The sequence below is a fragment of the Ceratina calcarata genome, unplaced genomic scaffold, assembly GCF_001652005.2.
Source record: "Ceratina calcarata isolate Rehan_Ccalc_2016 unplaced genomic scaffold, ASM165200v1 scaffold571.2, whole genome shotgun sequence".
In the NCBI taxonomy this organism is placed as follows: domain Eukaryota; kingdom Metazoa; phylum Arthropoda; class Insecta; order Hymenoptera; family Apidae; genus Ceratina; species Ceratina calcarata.
In genome coordinates this window covers 334,428-354,542 of record NW_017176917.1, presented here as the reverse complement: position 1 = coordinate 354,542, position 20,115 = coordinate 334,428, and the positions used below count along the sequence as shown (strand labels likewise).

At 43.0% G+C, this 20,115-nt stretch overlaps 1 long non-coding RNA gene across 1 annotated transcript in view; it reads right to left on the bottom strand.

Annotated features, from left to right (window-relative positions):
* The window catches only part of LOC113464868 (uncharacterized), a 113,923-nt gene that overhangs the window by 55,528 nt on the left and 38,280 nt on the right, over positions 1-20,115 (bottom strand). The window contains exon 2 of the long non-coding RNA XR_003389723.1: positions 18,126-18,197. This is a non-coding gene — a long non-coding RNA (uncharacterized LOC113464868). The remainder of the gene's footprint in view (positions 1-18,125; positions 18,198-20,115) is intronic.

Genomic DNA, 20,115 nt, shown 5'->3' with positions numbered 1-20,115 from the left:
ATCTTGACTGGACGTAAACTACTAATGAGCGAGAGAAATGGTGTTAATATTTAACGAAAAGAGGTATGAAATTTTTATCAAAATCATGTCAAGTGCCTCAATCTCATCTGGTCCTTATCAGAGAACTACGGAATGCGGCGAGCGAGTCACAGATGCATCAATCGATACCGCTGTTTGAAAGCTTTAATTCATGATCTCGCTGCATGCCGGTGATTATTATACTTTTCTATACTACCCGGCGCCTGAGTCTTTCGTATTCGCGGAGGGACGTCCGATGAGATCACGACCAGATTCGGAGATGGAAAAACAGACCATATGGTCTGGAGAATCATTGGGAAAAGCAAGTAGCTGAGCTAACGAAGAGGAACGATCATGTGAAACTGATAATCGAGAGGAGAATTTACACCCGACGGAAGTATCACACAGGTCGTGATCGCCGACTCGCCGCAGGGAATCGCGGTCTGATCGATCGGTCAGCTCCATCTCTCCGGGATAACGAGTCGCGTAGTGCGCCGCGTAGACGCAACTCGGTTAATTAGGCGCTTAATTAGACACGTACGAGGTGAAAATAAAACCAGTGGCCGTCGCCGAGTTTTGTTTATGATGTATTAAAGTGTGTCCCGTTTAACGCACCGCCCTGTTCGTTTTTCACTCCGTTCTCGATCTCGCAACGTGTAGGTATAATCGTGTACGTGTGCATCGTGTATCGGCGATGGGTGCAAAATGAAGAGCCGAGAGCCCGGGAGCGTCGCCGAGTGCAACGGCTGAAGTCGCGCACGTATACACAGTCGTAACTCAACGGGACGATTTTTAATCGGGAACACTGGCTCGCCTTCCGGTACCTGGGCAACCGGTAACCATCCGCACGGAACCGCCGCACCGCACCGGCCTCGTATTTATATAAAGTATAAACCAACAGCGAGGATGTAACGAGTGGGACTGGAAGGAGCCGAGGACGCGACGACGCAACGCGGAGGAGAAACCTGTGCAGGTTCACCGCGGGATAGGCACAATGGGCCAGTGCACCGTGTACAGACGGCTCTATTCAGCTCCAAACAATGTAATCACAACTCAGCGCTTTCCGTTCCGCGCCGTCCGCGGCACTGCGACGCGACGTTCCCTTATCGATCGGATGAATCGATCGTTGATCGACGGATCCCGACGGTTCGGATTCAACGGTCTCATGCTCCGTGAATCCCCCGCGTTAATTAATTAACCGCCTGTCCACCGGCCTCTCCGTACCGAGTCACTCCGCGTGTACGCGTCCGGAAAAAATTGAAATTTCTCGAAACACCTCTTGGCAAAAATTAAATTACTTTTTTTCTCGAAATTTAAAAAAATGATTTAAATAAAAGTTATGGGTATTGCTATTACCTACAAAAAATCGTTAAAGAATAATTACGGATGAACGAACTAATTAATAGTCATGAATTATTTGAGACCGACGAAAATTGTATACTACTTGTATTTCAAATATACCTATTCGATTTTGGTTATAAAGTCATTGAACCTACAGTAATAAATAATTTAATTAATCGATATTATAATTAGTTTAATTAAAACTGAAATACATGCTCAAGTAAAATTAACAAAATTGATTACGTTACTCTTAATTTAATGAGAAATTGCAATTGGCATTCAATACTTTTAATTAGTTCGGTGGTTGATAAAATTATCCATATGATATAATGACTCTCTGATCAATTTCATGGAATATCATGAAGTACTACACGTAGGCAATAAAATTATAATTTATGGAAGGAATTAAAGAAATACAGACAAGTGGAGCACAAAATTAAGTTAAAAACGCTATCAACGAGGATGTTATTACGTTTAAGAGCAATTTCGAAAATACAAACGAGCTATCGGTATCCAATAAATACTGGGAATGAACAAATTAATATTTTCGGGGCTGGCACGCAACGCGAAACCCACGTATATAAGTATACATATGTATGTATGTATGTATGTATGTATGCATGTACGAGCCTCCGACCTCTTTCAAATTTGAATTACTGCGTGAGAGGTGAGCAAGGTGGCCGTTAATCGAGCCAGGAAGAAGAAGCGTGAGCCTCCGGGGAGTTGGATGACCCGAGATTAGTCCAGCTGGTCGCGGCACAACCTAGCCGCGACAACGATCATCGTTAACGGCCGATAGTACCGTCGATCATTATCGCGAAGCGGGATTCTTCGTTTTGACGACAAAAACTGGTGACAATTTATAGCGTCTTGTTTTTATCGTAGAATGTATATTAATAAAATTCACTGTTTTCTCTTGGATATGCAAATGTTTCGCAAGACTCGATCTTTGAACGTGATCCCTCGTAATCGAGACGAATCTGGTTATTAACTTTACCGTTCCCTTTTACAGTTTCGAGCATATTGCTCAAAAGCAGACATAATGATATCGATCATTCCGAAAATTGCAGCGGCCAAAATTTAAATACGATTATGAATAATCGTAGCAATTAAACCGCGTGATCGTTAATAATCTAATTACCGTCGATTCGGAGCACGGAGAAAATTATCGAGGAGCTGCACGACGCTATTAACAGTTTCGGCTACGTTATCTGTCGAGGGTTATCGGGGAAAGCGGCATGCCACGTCGCGTCCGCTCCGGGCCGGGTGTTGGAAACAGAAAATTTATGATCGTCCACGATTCGTTCTTCGTTTCGCGGTTGCGCCCCGGTGTATTCTTTCACCGATCGGCGAGTGGCGTGATCGAAATCAATTACTCATTAATCGTTCTCGTATGCCGCGCCGCGCTGTCCCACTGCCCCCGCGCCCGTAATTAACGGTGATTAATTGCCGACCGGGTATATTTTACCCGGGTACGAAATTTGCCGCGGGCCCTGGACGAGCAAGTCCGGTGCTCGTTGCTCCTGCTTGCCCGAAATCGAAGAAAACGGATCGACCGAATTGAAGGGACACCCGGGATTTAAATAATCATTGATCGGCATGCGATCGCTGGTTCTCGATATTCTGATGTGCACCGACCTTTTTGTGTTCTGAGCAATATTCTTTTATATTAGCTTTGTTATCAGTGTACATCTTTCTATCTAACAATTGTATCTTTTGTATGTTATTATTAATAAATAATGAAAATTATTTTATATTGAATAAATAATATCCATAAACAAAATATCAGAATTATTCACGAGAAATCAGTATTTTTACTGTTACTAGTCTTAATTTTAACATCAACCATAAATAAGAATGAAAACTAGATATTATAAAAGCAAACGTGTCAGCTTTACATAATATACGCTGACACGATTTTGCACTTGGATTTGCATTGTATCAGGAAAATCGGATACGATGTGACAGGGCTGGGACATTTAAATCACAAGACACCCACTCGCTCGCACGTGCGACTGAAAACGCGACGAAACATGCTTGTCGAACTCGAGTTGAATAAGTAAGCAATAAAGGCAAAGCCAAAGTCAAAGTGCAGACGATATTATCTATAGAATAATAAAACTGTCGATGATAACCATATATCATTATTACACCATTGACGCAATTCATTTAATAGCCTATTTTATTATTATATTCTTTTATCAGATATTCGAATAAAATATTATTTTCTCTCCTGCACGACAATCGTCCATAAACCAAACAGTATTAGTATAAAACATTGTATCTTGAACTGATAATAAAATGTATTTTACATTCTTATACAAGTCATTCATTTATATGAATCATTTGTCCAAAGATAAAAAGCTAGTAATTTCATTATAGTACTAATAAAATCATATTGGACACTCATTTTCATTAGTTGCATTTAGTAAACAGAAATTTTCATGAACTAAGTGTAGTACATTTGTGTTATTTGACTATGGCAAAAAGATGCTTAAGATTGCAATTCCTACTGTGGCGACCAAGTCCGAAGTTGCGTTAGAAATAGCTGACGGTGGTAAATGTGCCACGAGACGCGAGGCATCGATGAGCCACGGGTGACAATGTTACACATGTCACGACAGCGAAATAATATTTTCCTTTTCCCCATCGGGGCTGAAAGAAGGCTATACGGAGGTGGACATCTTAAGCATCGAGTTCTCTACCGCGACACATAATGGGTTACGTCGGTCTTTTCGTCGAAGCACGCGTACACATCGGCGCGGCGTGCTCGCGTAGGCGACACTAAACGCCCACGTAGGCCGTACAAATATTGAACAAATATTAACATAATGTTTGTACGTTAGACGTTCAGCTATAAATATGAACGACCCACCTGCGGTGGAAGGCGTTTCTCCGAATGGGACCGCGACCGAATGAAATCAGGGGACAACCGTCCCGACTGTGAACATTCTAATTGTTTCTTTGTCAACTTTTCAATTCGAGGTTTTCGTTACCAGAAAAATATTCCGCTCCTGTTAATTTCATTCAGATATTGAACAAATCTAACATGACGAACGTGTCTAATTTACACGAATTGTGCAAACACAAATTGGGTAGCATCGATTATTAACTATAATTCTATCCATTTACGCGCAGTTTTTTCTAAACACGCGGCTGAGCAACCGCGGTCTCGTCTAACGACATCTAAATGATCCCGCGTGGCAGCAGCGGCAGCTGCCCTATCAGCTGCACCATAGTTTTCACGGAAACAATCATAGGAAAGGCTGTCGCGCAAAAAGGCTACGGTCACGGTGAATTTTTCGAATTCACCGGGGAAGAACGGCTTTTCCCATCTGCGTTAGAGCATCGTAAAAGACGCTAAATCGCGGTGCTATCACGCAAGAAAGACGAACCTACTATGGTAGGGTAACGGGAGTACGATAAGCGTGCTGCTTCGTTTCTTCTCGCTTGACGACTAATGACGCGATATTACACGCAAGAAAACGATCCTCTGGGACCATTACGATGCTCGCGGCACTCGGAGGAGCCGCGCGAGGACTCTTTAATTTAACATCCGCCAAACGAAACTCTGTTCGGTGGGCCCCCGTTCGTTAAGGACGCGAGGAGCCGAGCGATAAATAAGCAAAATTACGCGAGGCGCGTGATAAACGCGGAGAAAACGTCCAGGACCGCCTCTGCAAATGTTTCCTCGTGCTCCAATGCTCCATCACTCTTTTTTACACGTTGAAAAAAACTGTATACTTTGCCTGCAGAGAATCTATTTCCTGAAAACACTATAGTTTTTTGTCATACTTATAATAATGTGCTAAACGATTATATGATAATTATATTGTTAGATGGTAGATATGTTTAATGAAAAATAAGTTTTCACTACATTAAGAAATCTGCTTCCTAACTTTTACAAGCGCTACGCATTTCGCGAGGAGCATAAACGACAACAGACGTCCATTGGCATCTTTCCCGTACGGCTTCAGTGTTTTTCCTTTGAAAGGATTTTACAGGCCACTCGGGAACGCAAATGAGCATTGAAACTGCATACAGTGTGCCATTTCGCGTAACGACCTAACGCTTCCGAGAAACTGACATAGTAAAAAGGTGTAATGAGGAGACGCGTAAGCGTCTCGTTCGCACCCCGAACCATTCGTCCCGAGCGCGAGTTACTTACTCAATGAAACGGCCGGGCAATATTCTCGCCGCGCAATTATAATCAGCGCGCGCGCGCACTCTCGTCTTCAACACCGAAATCAGTGTGAAAGATGATTTCCTTAATCCACGATTTCGTTTAGCGTTTTCCACGTGCTACAAGATTGTGCACGCGAGTTCTGTCCTGTTTAGAGGAACAGTGAATGAGATCTCTGCGAGTATCCATCATCCCGTTTCTATCAAATGCGAGGACATTTATCAAATCACTTTAAACTTTCTTTACCGTGCATTATGGAACGCTTAACACAAATTTTTTTCGTGAAGCAGAATAATATATCTTTCTTTATTATAGGTGTCTCAAAAAATGGTTGTACTGTTACTTACAAATAATTCAACCTGTATGGACACTCTTTTATCATCCTCAGTTTACTCGTTTACAAACGTTATACTGATTTATTTCATGTTATTAATTAGAATTACGCACATGTACCTACGACCGTATTTTGTGTCTAAATTTTATGACGAACGTTTTATACAATTAAGTTCAAGGCCACCGTGCAGTACACGCATTCTGTTCCGGTGTTCACCGGGTAGTTGCATATTCCGACTTGGTCCGCCGGGTCAAGAATGCGGTGTGGGGGATCGCGGCATTGCGGGTGTACGACACGGTACATTGTGCTCGTGCGTACATGTACACAGCAGGGTCGTCGTGGGTCGCCGCTAGGCCGTCTGGGCCTCATGAGAACAGGCTTAAACCGAGCTCGAAGCTCTTACACGCGGAGACTAGCTCATGATCATCGTCCACCTGACTTCCCGAGATTCATCGCGCTCACAATACTCGCGCGAGTAAGTGCGTAGGTACGAATGTAACAGTGCGAATCTACGCAACTGGTCCACGAGAAAGAAATCGTTTATTTTTGTCGGGGATAATTTTTTTAAATTTGATACTGTCACTCCTTTCTTTCTGTCATAGTTATACTAATATCTCAACGTCTCCTTAATAGTTGTTTATAAAAATTAATTGCATTAATTAATAAACATATGACAGATATGGCATATGAGTAATGGGTCTGAATATTCTCGTTGAATTATCCAGTTACAGAATCGCGCTCAACTTTCTTCCCATAGGCGAACACGGAAGAGATTTCGAATCATAAAATCGTGCGTCGATGACGAACGCCTACACTAGCTCATGCTATCGTTCTTTAATGTAAGAACAATAATTAACTCTCACTAGGATTTACTACGGCGACACCCACGATCGTGTTATTCGTTTGTCTCCAACTCACTTGTTATAAAATGCTTCGAATAAAAGTTGTACGTATTGCTATTACCTACAAGAAAGGTCGTATACAATTTTCTGCAATCTCAAATACTTCAGGAATAATCGATTAATTATTTGGTCCATCGTAAAATCGTTCTTAACGAGTAGGTTGCATAGGACTTTTTTTTCGTATCTGACGACTACGGCTACAATACGTTTTGCATGTTCGGTGAAACGCGGCGTAAGATGGACGTTGGTCGCTGCGAATGCAGGCACCGGCAGCCTATCAGAGTCAGCGGCTAACGTCGGACGTGGCAAACGTTCCACATTTTCTCGGCTGGTGATCGATTGCACGGACGACGTACGCTATCGACGTGCCGGTCGTATATCTCCGGTGCGTAGGTACACCAGGATGCTAGCGGTCGTAGGGTTTTACGTAACCTGCGCAGGTTTGACGACCTCCAGCGCGCCAGAACCAGGGGGGAACGTGTTTCGCTGCCGCAATCGATTTGTACACTCGTCAGAGAGGGACTTTGTTGCCGCGCGCGGGTTGCCCGTTTCTGGCATCGAGCGACAAACACCCGATAGCCTCGTCGACAGCCCGAAATAATTTATCGCGGAAGTCGCGACGCGTTTTCTTGCGCGTTCACCACCGTCCCAGACTCCCTCGACCAAGCAGATCCGCGTGACCGCGACGTGTGGGCATGTCGATAATATGTATACCGTAACAAAAGACTAGTCTAGAGATAGTGGAAAGAGGTCGGATATGTGGAAAGATTGTCACAAGACTGTTGCGTGGACGACTATTCTTTGTTAAACATCACCTCCTTATTTTAAGTTCAAGAAAGGCGAATGAAATTACTATTGGAATTTACTTCTTTTTATTTCTCATCTCACTAAATATCGTTTGTAACCGAAGTTGTATTTGTGAGAGACATTAATACAATTTTTATTAATAAACCACGAAAGTTTTGAAAAAAATTCCGTGATTACCGAAGAAAAGGAAGAATATAAGAGAATTAAAATAACAATTATTTATTAACAAATCGAAAGACACTTCTGGGTTAGACTAAAATTTAAAGAAAACGATTCGGATTCCAACGAGAAGTATTGGCTCGTGTCTCGCGGAACTCGATTTCCTCTATAAATTGCTTATCAGGCACGAGCCTGAAAATGATTTATGAAATTAGAAATATCGGAATGAGTAGCCGTGACGCTCCTGGCGTTGAGGGATGGGTCGTCCCGGTTGTCGTTCACGCATCAATAGGCCCGGAGCTTTCCCGTCATTACGATAAGATATGCTCGGACGATGTAGAAATAAGTAGGAATCTAACGATCAATAACGATGGTACGCGTGCATGATTCATGCTTATTACTTTGTGACGGTATCCTGTCACCGATGTCATCAAATTCCGTTTAAAAAAGGTGATCGCTTTAAATACAATTTATATTCATCCTTATGTCAATAAGCTTGCACCACATATTTTACATATTCATAATACATCTTGTTGTTCGTAAGATAAAATATTTCCGTTACAGGCTAATAAAGAATTGACGCGTCATACATTTGATTATAGATGTGACAGGATGCATCGATACAAGTTTGACAAATTTTTGTTAGGAACATTTTATTACACAAGTTTTATCAGAGGAAAAACGAATTTATACGTTGTGATCGATAAATCATTCACCGGAGCAGTTCGCAGTGCGTCAACTTCCTCTTTTATTTTACTTTACTGCACATTGATTTATAATTTACGGCTTTATAGCGCAACTATCGCTCCATTCAGAACTAGATCCGGATTTTCATGTTAATTTTATTTCAATCCTGGTTTTCCAAGCACTGAATAATAATTTATTGCTTCACGCGTTGGCTCATCGTATTTATTTCTCTTATACTATAACTATATAGAAAGAAATTTTAAATTATAAGGTAAATTAACGATATCAGGTATTTCTTGTATATAAGAGAATATAAGTGTTTATATGGGACGAGTAAGTGCATGAAAATAAAGATATAAAAATATCTGGTCTTGTTTTGTTAATCAGTTCTGTACTCTTTTAGTTTTACTCTTTTAAAACAATTTTCACAGGACACTCAGCGTGAGAGATGTACATACGTACATCCAGAGGAGAAGGGTGTGATTTAGTACAGCTTACCAAACGTAATCGGCGCACGTACGCATCAACGCAGCGCAACACGCGCGCGTGACTCCGATGCGCGGATGCACCCGCGACCGAGCATAAGTGAACGAGGACTCCGAGTGATGAAGACGCACGATTTTCGTTTGCAAATCTCCATCGGGTCGCGTTATATAGGACGTCATTCGTTATACGTCTGACCGAGAAACGAACGCAAAACGGAACTGCTCGTTGCTCCGAGGAATATAGTGAACTCGTTAATGGTGAGAGCAGAAGATACGGAACGGTAATATCTTTCCTGGATTGACTACCTGTTCGACGATGCACGTACTATAACACGTTTCGTCGAATGCGTATTAAATACAATTGAAAGTTTAATGACAGATTTATTTGATGCAATTCAAAAGTATTTCTTTGACTTCGTCATAATAGTAATTTATGTTCATGTTATTTACTATTTTATGATAGCACGGACTACGTGTAAGATCTATCAATATTCGTATCCCTGTTGCGTCTTCTGGGAATCTAATGACCGATTACAATTTCCATGTCACTTAGGACGTCATCAACAAAGCAATCCTAGCACTCATTACAATAAAAAGTAGGCTAATGTATTATAAAAGTGATTAAATTTTAATTAAACAAATCTTATCATTTTTATTTCACGACCCTTGACCAAGTGATCAATTCTGCGGGTGGCTACTTAAAATCAATCAATTAAAATAAAATGGTTATCCTTTTCTATTATCTTATTTTAACAAGAATCAAAATGTTTAATAAAATAAATAATAAATATATTGAAGCAATTGATTTCGAACAACACTAAGCTAAATAACATTCTTAAATTAACTTTTTTTCTATACCGGTAGCTCGAAAAAAAATTATAATACACCATCGCCTGAAAGCGGCGTGAAACAGCTTTGCGAAGCGTAATGTCGGTGACGATCAGGCAAACGCTCGAGCGGCTAATCGGCAATTTCCCTCTCGTGCATTCGAATTACGCGGCGTGATTACACGCTGCGCTGGCCACAAACAGATGTATCCTATAATAAAGCAATGAAAGCGGTTCCTCGCGCGGACCCGTCGTCTCTAAGATTTCGGTGGACTGACGCTCGAATGCGACCGTATCCCGCGGAGAGAGTTTGGCGACGTGGCGCGCATTAAGAATCGTCCTGAAGACGCGACAGGTCTAACGGATGGTCTAAGTAATTACCAGCTGCGCCGGTGGGATTGCGATTAAAGCGAGGAATCGAGCGATGGTCGCTCGTCGTCCACGTACAGCCCGTGGCTTCGTTTCTTATCCTTCTATACGTTCCAATTCGCGTATAATTGTTCATTCGACGAGTCACATCAAACGACCATGCCACGTTCTTGAGCCAAGTAAAATTTGCAAGACGTCCAGTCAAGAGGAACAGATATCTACTATTAATTGATATCAAATTTTTAATATGAAGTCGTTCACCACGACCGTAATTGAAAAGATCCGCATTGGTGAATTTAGAAAAATGGGATGATGTACTGCAAATAGCTTTATCGCAGACAAATTACGAACATGATAGATTTATAAATCCATTAAAACTAGATCCGCGATTTAATCATAGATAATACTCACTATGGAATTGTCTAACATAGTAAATATTTTGTCAGTATAAACTAGAAGCCAGTGAAGAAATAGAAGATACCTAGGAGCACGTCTTGCATTCTAAAAACTTCTAAATGCGATACGTATTAAATTATTACATATGAAGTTGCTATCATTGCCTGCTAATAATAAACTTTTAGTTTTAATAAGGTATGAATATTACGCATTAGCATTCTTTTTGTAATTTTACTGGACCGATTAGGAACACTGCCAATTGGAATGGAATACCTGCGTTCAATGTAATATAAAATAATATTTAGCCAAGTTTAGTAGTAAGAATCCGTGGCTATTACCGGCGGTATACTATCGTCGTATCATCAGCAGCAATTTAGCAATTAAATTGCTCGTAAGAGCGCATTTAACGTTCTTCTAATGATTACCGGCGAGAGTTCCTCCGAGCCAATAAGATACCATTCGCATGGCCTAACCAACCTAACTGTTCTTTGTACACGCGGTTTCTTCTATTACTACTTACCCATCACAATAATCGTCATTAAGACTACCGAGGAAAAAGGCAACGCGCGAGTTCTATCATTTCCCATTTGAGCTTAAGTTCTATCTAGTTTGCAACAAAAAGCTAACAATCTGTAACCATATCGACGTAATTGCCAATCAATACGGGTACGATGCCGGGTAAAATCAAGCGTGACGATCAGATCAGATCGATGCTTGCGAGAGTGAAGAGTTGGAAAAGAAATATACAAGTTAAAGATATTGGTATAATGTTTAACACGGAGACATGATTATAAACAGTTTGAAATAAACATCTTGAAATAGATATACCCCGCAATAATCGCCTAACTGTTATAAAGAATACTAAATGAAATATATTGAATGATCTGTTCGTGTCTATCATGATATGTGGTACATGAAACAAAATATAAAAGGATAATCATGCTTCATCTAGTCATATCCTTGTCCCTGTTTCTTCTGGTTTGTTTATCTTGAAAATGAATGCAAAGGAAGAACAGAGACCTCATCAGATAAGTTCGGAATATTCCTATACCCTATTTGATAAGAGTCACTGTATGAAAAAATGTTTTAACGTAAACTACATTTTCTTAAAAATATTTTCCGTTTTATAAAATTTACTCAGATTTCTTCTACTAGGAATACGGTAATTAAACTGCCAATTTTATGCATTCATAGAAAAACAGAGAGTCACAGTATAAAAAATGTAATACAGAGAGAAGTTCTTTTAATTTTTTCTACTACGTGGATATTAAATTTTCCCACAAATGCATAAAACCCTTAGCCTAACGATTTCATTATAATTATATTTTGCGCTCACTTCAAATCCTGCCCCAAGGAAATGTACCGCGACCGTTTGCGAAATGTACGTCGCTCATTTTAAGTCCCATTTTATTACGGTAAACGTCACTTCTTGACAAGATAATCGTCCAGGGGATTGCTCGGCACAAGTTAACGTTAATAAAGCGACCGTAAAGAATATCATTCAGAATTATCTAAATACGAGTCCTACAATTACAACTTCGCTTCATTACAGTCTGTAATGTCTGATTAACTCGAGATCAACAATACAAAATTTGCGATACACGTTTTTCAGAGAACTAATAGAAAAGTTTGCATCTCAAGATCTTTTCTCGTAGTTATGGAAATTCTATAATTAGTTATGCACGATTTTCTGTGAAACAACAGATATAAATTTAAGAGCTTGTCAGTAGGCAACGTAATTAGATATACTTCAATAACATGTTTTCTCACAACACCTGCACGACATAATACTATTGCTCATTGTCAGACATACATTCGATGCAATTAAGAAACTGAACTAGAAATTGCATAAATTAATGCAATTCTCGTATTATTATCATTATTAGTCTAAAAATGAGCCATGTGTCTACGATCTAATGAATACATAGTGACGCAAGCCTCCGGTCCGTAACGAGCTATTGATACTATACCATCGTGAGGATACGATGTCAAGTAACGCGCAGGGATAAGTTAATAATCCAGAAAATCCCACCCATTGCACCTGACCATTGCTGAACCGGCCAGTCGTTCTGAATAGGGAATAAAGATTTAAGGCGTCTCGTTCGGCAGTCGACAGCCGGAGAAATATGCGACGGCTGCGCTCGCCGCTTGCTCAATCGGCGCGCGAAATAATCGTAGAGCGATCTATGCGTTCTTTTTTTCAAACGACACCGGCACCGGCAGCTTGGTACGGCAATTGGCTACGAATTCTTTCCAATGCCGCGGCCGCCGCTGCTGCTGCTGCTGCCTGATGCAATTGTTGAAGCGACACGGGGAAACAAGAAAAATGTTGCCAATTAGGAGAAAACAGACCTTAACGCCCCTCTGGCCCGAATGCGCACCTGTGCGCCACGAATTCGCGCCGCTCATTGTCCGCCGCGGCGGACAGCCCGGAGGAGGAAGGAGGAGAAGAAGAAGGAGCCGGTCGAAAGTAGCGTGTCTCGAAACAATGAAACACTTTTAACCCTTTTAGCGGACGGTCTGTACGCGGCGAGACGTCCGGTTGTCCCTTCGGGGGAAAATTGTTCGTATCACTAGTTGCTTCGAATCTGACAGAGGAATTCTTATGATTGTACAAAAAACTGTTTCGCGGAATCATTTAATTTTTAAAATACCGTGAACGATGAGAAAAGATCATAGAGCTAATCCAACGCTTATGCTTCTACCTACATTACTATCCTGCACCTCGATTACAATAAGACGATTATATTATTATACTGCAATAAAATCATGGTAATAATAAGTTAATCTGATTGCGTCCGAGGATGCATCCACTAGGTAGACTCCAATTAAAGCGCATCGCGAGCCAAGTAATCTCGTTCAACGATACGAGAAAAAGCCCTCGCGTCCAATAACGCATCGAGATATCGATTACATAGCTTCCGAGCGAGCATCCGCAGCAATCCATTCGAGCCTCGCGCGTTTATTCCGTCTAAAAACGGAGGCACGATGGAATAAAGAAAAGGCAGTCCAAGTCGAAGGTAGTCGGATAGCAGGCGAATGAAAGAGGAACAGCGTGTTTATAGATTAGACCGCGATACCGGGTGGCGAATAAATAACTGTATTACCGGAGAGGAGAGCAAGGATCGCGGTGGACAGATAACGTCCCAGGCGGCGAGGGAACTACGTAGAAGTAGGATCGCAACCCCCTTCTTTCGGGAATTACCCGACAAAGAGGCACGCATCAACGCGCATATTTCTATAATTATTGCCGGCGCCCTTTGATCTGCCTTTTAAACCGACTCCGAGGCCGCCGCGTGCTCCCTACTCCCGTCTACGCGCGTCGCTGTCGCGGCGCCCGCGCCCGTCTCTGAATCTTCGTTTCCAGTAGAAAAGGTGGAGCCCGTATCAGCCGTGGGCTCTCGCTCGCACGCCCGCGATCGCCGACCGGCTGATAACGAGATTCCGAGCCTCGTCTCTGTGGCTCCGGCGCTATATGCCTTCCCTCGACTCTACCCCGGGGACCGACAATGAAATATAACGCGGCCACGTCCGAACTCCGTAGATTCTCTCGGCGCGGATTTATACTTTCTTCGGCCGCGTTGCTATTTATCACGCTCTCAACCGCGATCTGTATAAGCGTCGTCACTCGTATCTGGCCAGCGATCTTTCTCAACCGCGGAAAACCGCGAGAACGTTAATCGGTCGCATAACTGCGGAACGTTTAATTGCCCGCGACATCGCGAGCGTAGCTTCCAACCGTTGGTTGAATACACGGAGTCCGGACTCGTTGTAGATCGAACGTCTCGAACGAGAGACACTGATAAGGATTTCAGCATCGAAGACCGAGATACTGTATTGAAACGGGGCGAAGTGTCTTCTGCTGTCCTCGATACTCTTAAAATTCCTTAGACCGGGTTTGAATGAGGAGGGAACGTAGCACGTGGCCAGCGATAAATAACCATCGCACCGCCAATTAAGCGAATTTCGAGGAGACCGTCGCATGGCTAAGGGGTTGGACGTCATTAGGGGCGTGATGGTGATTAGCTGAACGTCGCCGAGTGTCTTGAGTGTGGAGAACGGTAGCAGAGTTCACCTGCTCTCCGAACGGGAACAGCTGCTACCGATTCCACGTACACGCGTACAGGTTAAATGTACACGTATAATCCGTAGTGTTAATTGCTGATCGACGTAATGACACTAAAATCATCTTTACAGGATGAACGCGCTCGTCTATGACCGTGAATTAATCGATTCGTTTCACTCGGTATCCGGTAACATAGTTATAAAACGTTATGCGTCACGGGTAACGGTGTATCACGCGAAATTGCATCGTTCCTCGGGAGGAACATGTAGAAAGAAGACGCGTAACTTCTTTTAACGACCGGTCCAGGTCGTTCGACGATATTCGGACGCCTCAATTAATCGGCCCGTAACGATGAATGATTATACGCTTACGCTTACGCTTTACATTACGCGCTCGCGGTGAGTATGTAGGTAGACGACGCGTTTATGTATAATTAACGCGGAATCCAGCGTCTTCTTTCGGCTCTTTCGCGGAAAGAATGCACCGACGCCACCGTACCGGTCGACGGGACGCACCAATTTTTCACGCTTAATGCAGTCATTTTTCTACTATTCTTTTTCCCTTCCGATACACAGCGTTTCACCGTTTACGCTTCTCGGAATTAATCTGCAATACGTAATTAATTTGTTGATATAAAGAAAGCTATGACAGAACTTGTAAATATTTCTTTCGTTAAATAAACGTCTTTTAATATTCATGAAATTATTGAACAGTAAAGAGATATTGAGTCATAGATACAAAATTGATTGAGCGTCATAAGATTAAAAATCGTTCAACATTGAAGATTATAGACTTAAGAATTTCCTTGGATTCCGGTTTTATTATTGGATATTTTCCAGTTTCCACGCAGAAGCCGTAGATTGTAATTTCGTAGCGGTTAGCATTCCTGCAAATCTATGTAGATTAGGTCGAGTCCGAAGAATTCCAGAGACGTTCGAGCCGACATTGCAGCCTCGCTTTCGTCCCACATGTAAATGCCACGCAGCCGCCGGGAATATATATTCGTTCGTCGCATGGAGAACTCTTTAATTTTAATCGGGAGAACATTGCATCGGACAGTTATTGTGTGTTCGGAATAAGAGATCGTGTCGGTAGACCCATTCCGATTCGCGTAAATAAATCCTGGCTCGATTCAAATTATTAACAGAGTAGCAAAGAGTCCATCGTACATTATAAAGAAGATCAAAATTATTAAATAAATGTAGAGGAATAAATAAATTATTTGTTGCCGGGATCTAGTCCATTAGTTAACTTCTAGAAAGCACGCGTTAAAAACGGTTGAAAGCGGAAAGGATTCGGATGGAACGCAGTCGCGGTACGGTAATGAGAATAAAAATGCCTGAGATACGAGGTACGAGAAATTTTACACTTGTCGTCCAGGAATAGAAAGAGAGAGCCGATCGTTATACAGGTGTATAACGGGCGCTTAACAACGTCAAGAGATAAAAGCAGTGAATGAATAAAAAAAGAAAAATCGATTACCTTCGACCCTGGATAAAAAGGAACGCGTTCGTTGCGTAACGTCTCGATCTCGCGTCCCGTCTACCACGATCGAAGTGCGTAGAAAACACGAGTCCCGAGTCTCGGATCTCTCGGCTTACAATCAATCCCGGTCGTAGACGATCGACAGCCGCGGTTGGCTATGGAAACTGATTTTTCTTTTATGCTTTTCGATCGGCGTCGCGGCGTGACGATGGAACGGGCTCATATGCATATACGCGTTCAACGAAAACCGATCGCGAGATTCTCAACAGGGCAGCGTATCGAACCCGTGACCCGAGATCAATTAATCACATTCCCCCGGGACCGGGCCGCCGCGCCACGCCGCTTCATGAATTCCCTCGATGCGTGTCGGTTCTCTCCGGGTACAAGCTATTCGACAGGCCGGCCTGTCAATTAAAAACGCGCGCGATGGAACGAGCCGATCGACTCGCTCAACTAATTCCGTTATTTTCTCCGCGCAGCGAAAGTTTATTACCCCGCAGTAATGGCCACATCCAAATGACGAACAATACGAATCCCCCGTGAGAACACTGTGTATCATATCAAATTCGATACTCGTCTAAAAGGACACTTCCTGCGTTCGAAGAACAGGTCTCTTCATAGTTAGATACAACGCACACACTTCCGTTCCCATTTTCTACTCTCGAGAACGTTAAACCCAGATCCCCGGGGTTTTTGAAATGGGTCCGAACCTGTGAAGGAACATCAGGTACGTCCCCATTAAAGAGGCGCCTATTTTCAAAGACCCGAGCCGAAAGACGGCTTCGACGAACGCCCACGCATCCGGGGACGAATTAGTCCCCGCATAGCTGGCGTGTCTCGTAGACCGATCAAAGGCATTATACTTTGTTACACGTTTCTCACGGTGAAATTATCTCTGAGTAGGATGTTGTGTTGTGAGCCGAAATTTAAAACAGGAGGACCTGTCGTCTTTCTTTCGACGTCTGTGGGAGAGTCTTTTGCTCAAGCGAGTATGGAATTATATCTGTCATAAATCTCTTTACATATACGTGTTTGTAAATTTGTTTTTAATTACGATTTACTTGTGGAAAGTACATGGATAAATATATTGCTGGTCAACAATCTGAATCGAGAATTTAATATTCATTTATGTATACTCAAACGTACTTCCTTAACGCACACTATAGTTTATCAATGAATGTTTTAGTATAGAAATATTAAACGAGATTTTACATGATTATGGAGGGTCAAGCACTATGACTTTAGCTCGGAGTAGGAAATCGTTCGAGTTGTTCGCGAAGGAATTTTAAAGGAGCTCCTTGGTTGATCTACGCGGAGGGCGCAACAGGGCTCGCCGTTCAATTGCTTCATTACGTCGGCGAAATTGCGGCACGCCCGCTGCTTTATGGAGCCGCGGCATCATTAAATGGACCGGTGCGTGCGCTGCGGCACGGTGGTCGTTTTCCACGAAGGAGCCAAGGTTTCGCGTATGAGCTAAGCGAGTACGCGGGTGGATGAATCGCGCGGTGCGGGTCGCGGGAACGAGTTCTTCCTGGCTGTGAACCGACCCTAATAAATCGGTAAGGTTAAGGCGCAGGTGTGAAGGGCAGACGCCCCCCCGTGGACCGTGAATCCGTGAGTTTCATCGCAAAAATCATCATTAGTTCCGCCGATGTTCCCTCCCTCTCTTCCTCTATGTTTCACTCGGTTTCCTTCTCCCTCGTTCCCCCGTCATCCCTGACGGACGACCTCGTCGCCGTCATAATTCGCTCGCGCCGCTTCGTTCGAACACGTCGGTCCTTGGCCGGAATTCCGTGAAAATATTATGGATCTTTATCTTTGGATCTCGTATGGTACATTTAATATTCATCGCGACCCGAGTTTCACTCGCCCCGAGACCCGTATCTAATTGCAGGAGTCAACTCGGCTCTAATGACAACATCGGCTCGTTTCGTAATCGCCTCTTCGCTTTGCTCAGAACACGGTCACGCATTAAGGTTGTATCTGGACGATCCGAAGGCCGTCCGGGCGACGAATCGTAACGCGGTTCCTAATCGAGCACGATGAAAAATAGTGAAAAGACTTACCAATTCACCTGGCAATAGTAAAAGGGTCCTGTTGGTACTTGTTCACTCTTCACAGGCTGCAATAATTTGTCTCTGAAAAATATAATGTACACTATAGTTAAAATTAATAGAATCCTGTTTTCATTACAATTATATTGATCATAATACAAATTTTATTCCAATTTGGAAGTGAAAGATATATTTAGCAGCTGAATTTAAAGTAACTGTGAAATGAGGAAAGTAACCTTTGAAACAACCAAATAAAATACTATCGACTAAATATATTTACGGTAAAACGTATTTAATTTTATTCCGTTAACCTGAACCCTGTAATCGGTTAATCACAGACAAGCCAGCTATGTCAACAGCTTGACTAAATAAAGCTATCCGTTTGATGAAGCTCTTTTGAAGCGATAAAGTCCAGTGAACGCGATTTCAATGGCGGTTGCACGACAGGAGCCATTAGTCGATGTGGATCAAGCAGAACGCACATATTGAACAGCAGAAAATTACGAAGCTCATAAACGATTCTGCTGAAGTTGAACAGGAATCGCCCGTGGGGAAGCGAGCGAGCGAGCAACCGACCGACCGACCGACCCAACGAACACCGCAGCTACTTCGAGTGCAACCACTGCATGGATTATTCCCGCGTTACCAGCGGCAGCCATACGTCACGATAATGAGTACAACGTATCTCGACAGAATACGGTTCGAGTATCTCGCGACGGGTTTAACGTGCTCGCGTGATTTATGTAATTCTGTCTCGGAGGCATCGTCGAAATCAATATCAAAAATAGCTGCTCGTTCAGAAGACGAATCGTTTTTAAATTGATTCGATTTTGGGCCGAGGAATTATTAAATGTTACGATGAAATTATAACGTGATAAGAAATTTACGCAGTCGTTGTTTGTATGTGGCCTTACACCCTTTCATCGTAGAGATTCTAAATAGTAATATTTCATGAATAAGATCAGCAGCATGACTATATTTTTTGCCCTGCACACATCGGGATATTATAATCACGTTTATTATTGTCAATCACATGCGATTATTCATAAACGGGAATTCGTATTTAACGACGTAGGCTATCTCGAAATCACGACAGCGGTTCGTGATCCACCGCGGTAACGGCGCATCGTGCGGCTGGTTGTTCACGGGCACGCTTCTCTTGCTTCGGGCCGTGTCCGTTCCGGAGCCCGCGACCTCTTGACCCAAAGGAGGACGCCACGCCGCCCGCAAGAACACCCGTGTGGATAATATATTCCGGGTGTATTCCAGGCAATTTTCGCGGGGCGGTGTTGCGTTGATTGCGGTCGTTCATCGCGGTTTCGCCTCCCGTTCCTCCCACCCCGCTCTCGCGCATCGCCCCCTTTTCTTCTCGCTTCACCTTTTCTCCACCGCTTCGTCCGGCCGTCCTCCTTCCACGTACACTACTACTACTACTACTGGCGTTCGTCTCCCTCTACCTTTTTCTCCTTTCTCAGAGCACTCGGTCTTTTCGTTCGCTTTCACGTGGTGCACCGCGAGGTACACTCCGCTACACTCGCAGGTCTAATTTGCGCGCAGCGGGAGCGACTGCACGTTGCGCACGCCGGGAGGGAGTTCGTAGGATCTTTGTCTTCGCGCACTCCCGCGCTAACGCGCATCCATCATCTCATGGGACCCTCCGACGAGTCGAGTGGCTCTGTCCTTCGCCTCTTCTAGGACGAATTTCGAGGCCAGTTAACGAAACTTCAGACAATAATTCCTGTTCTTGTAATTTTTTAGAATGCTATTCATGTTTAACCCTTTCGCTACGGACACCGACTATAGTCGGCGGCCGCGCGACGTGCTGTGTGTACGGGTGCCGACTATAATCGGCGTCCGAATATCTTTCGAATCTAATAGCTCGTACTGAACTAAATCCTGCATATTTTACATACGAAATAAGAATCTTCAATTTTTTTCTATTGGATGGTAAATAAACAATACAAGAATTTGTAAGGCACAAAACTATAATAAAAAACAAGGA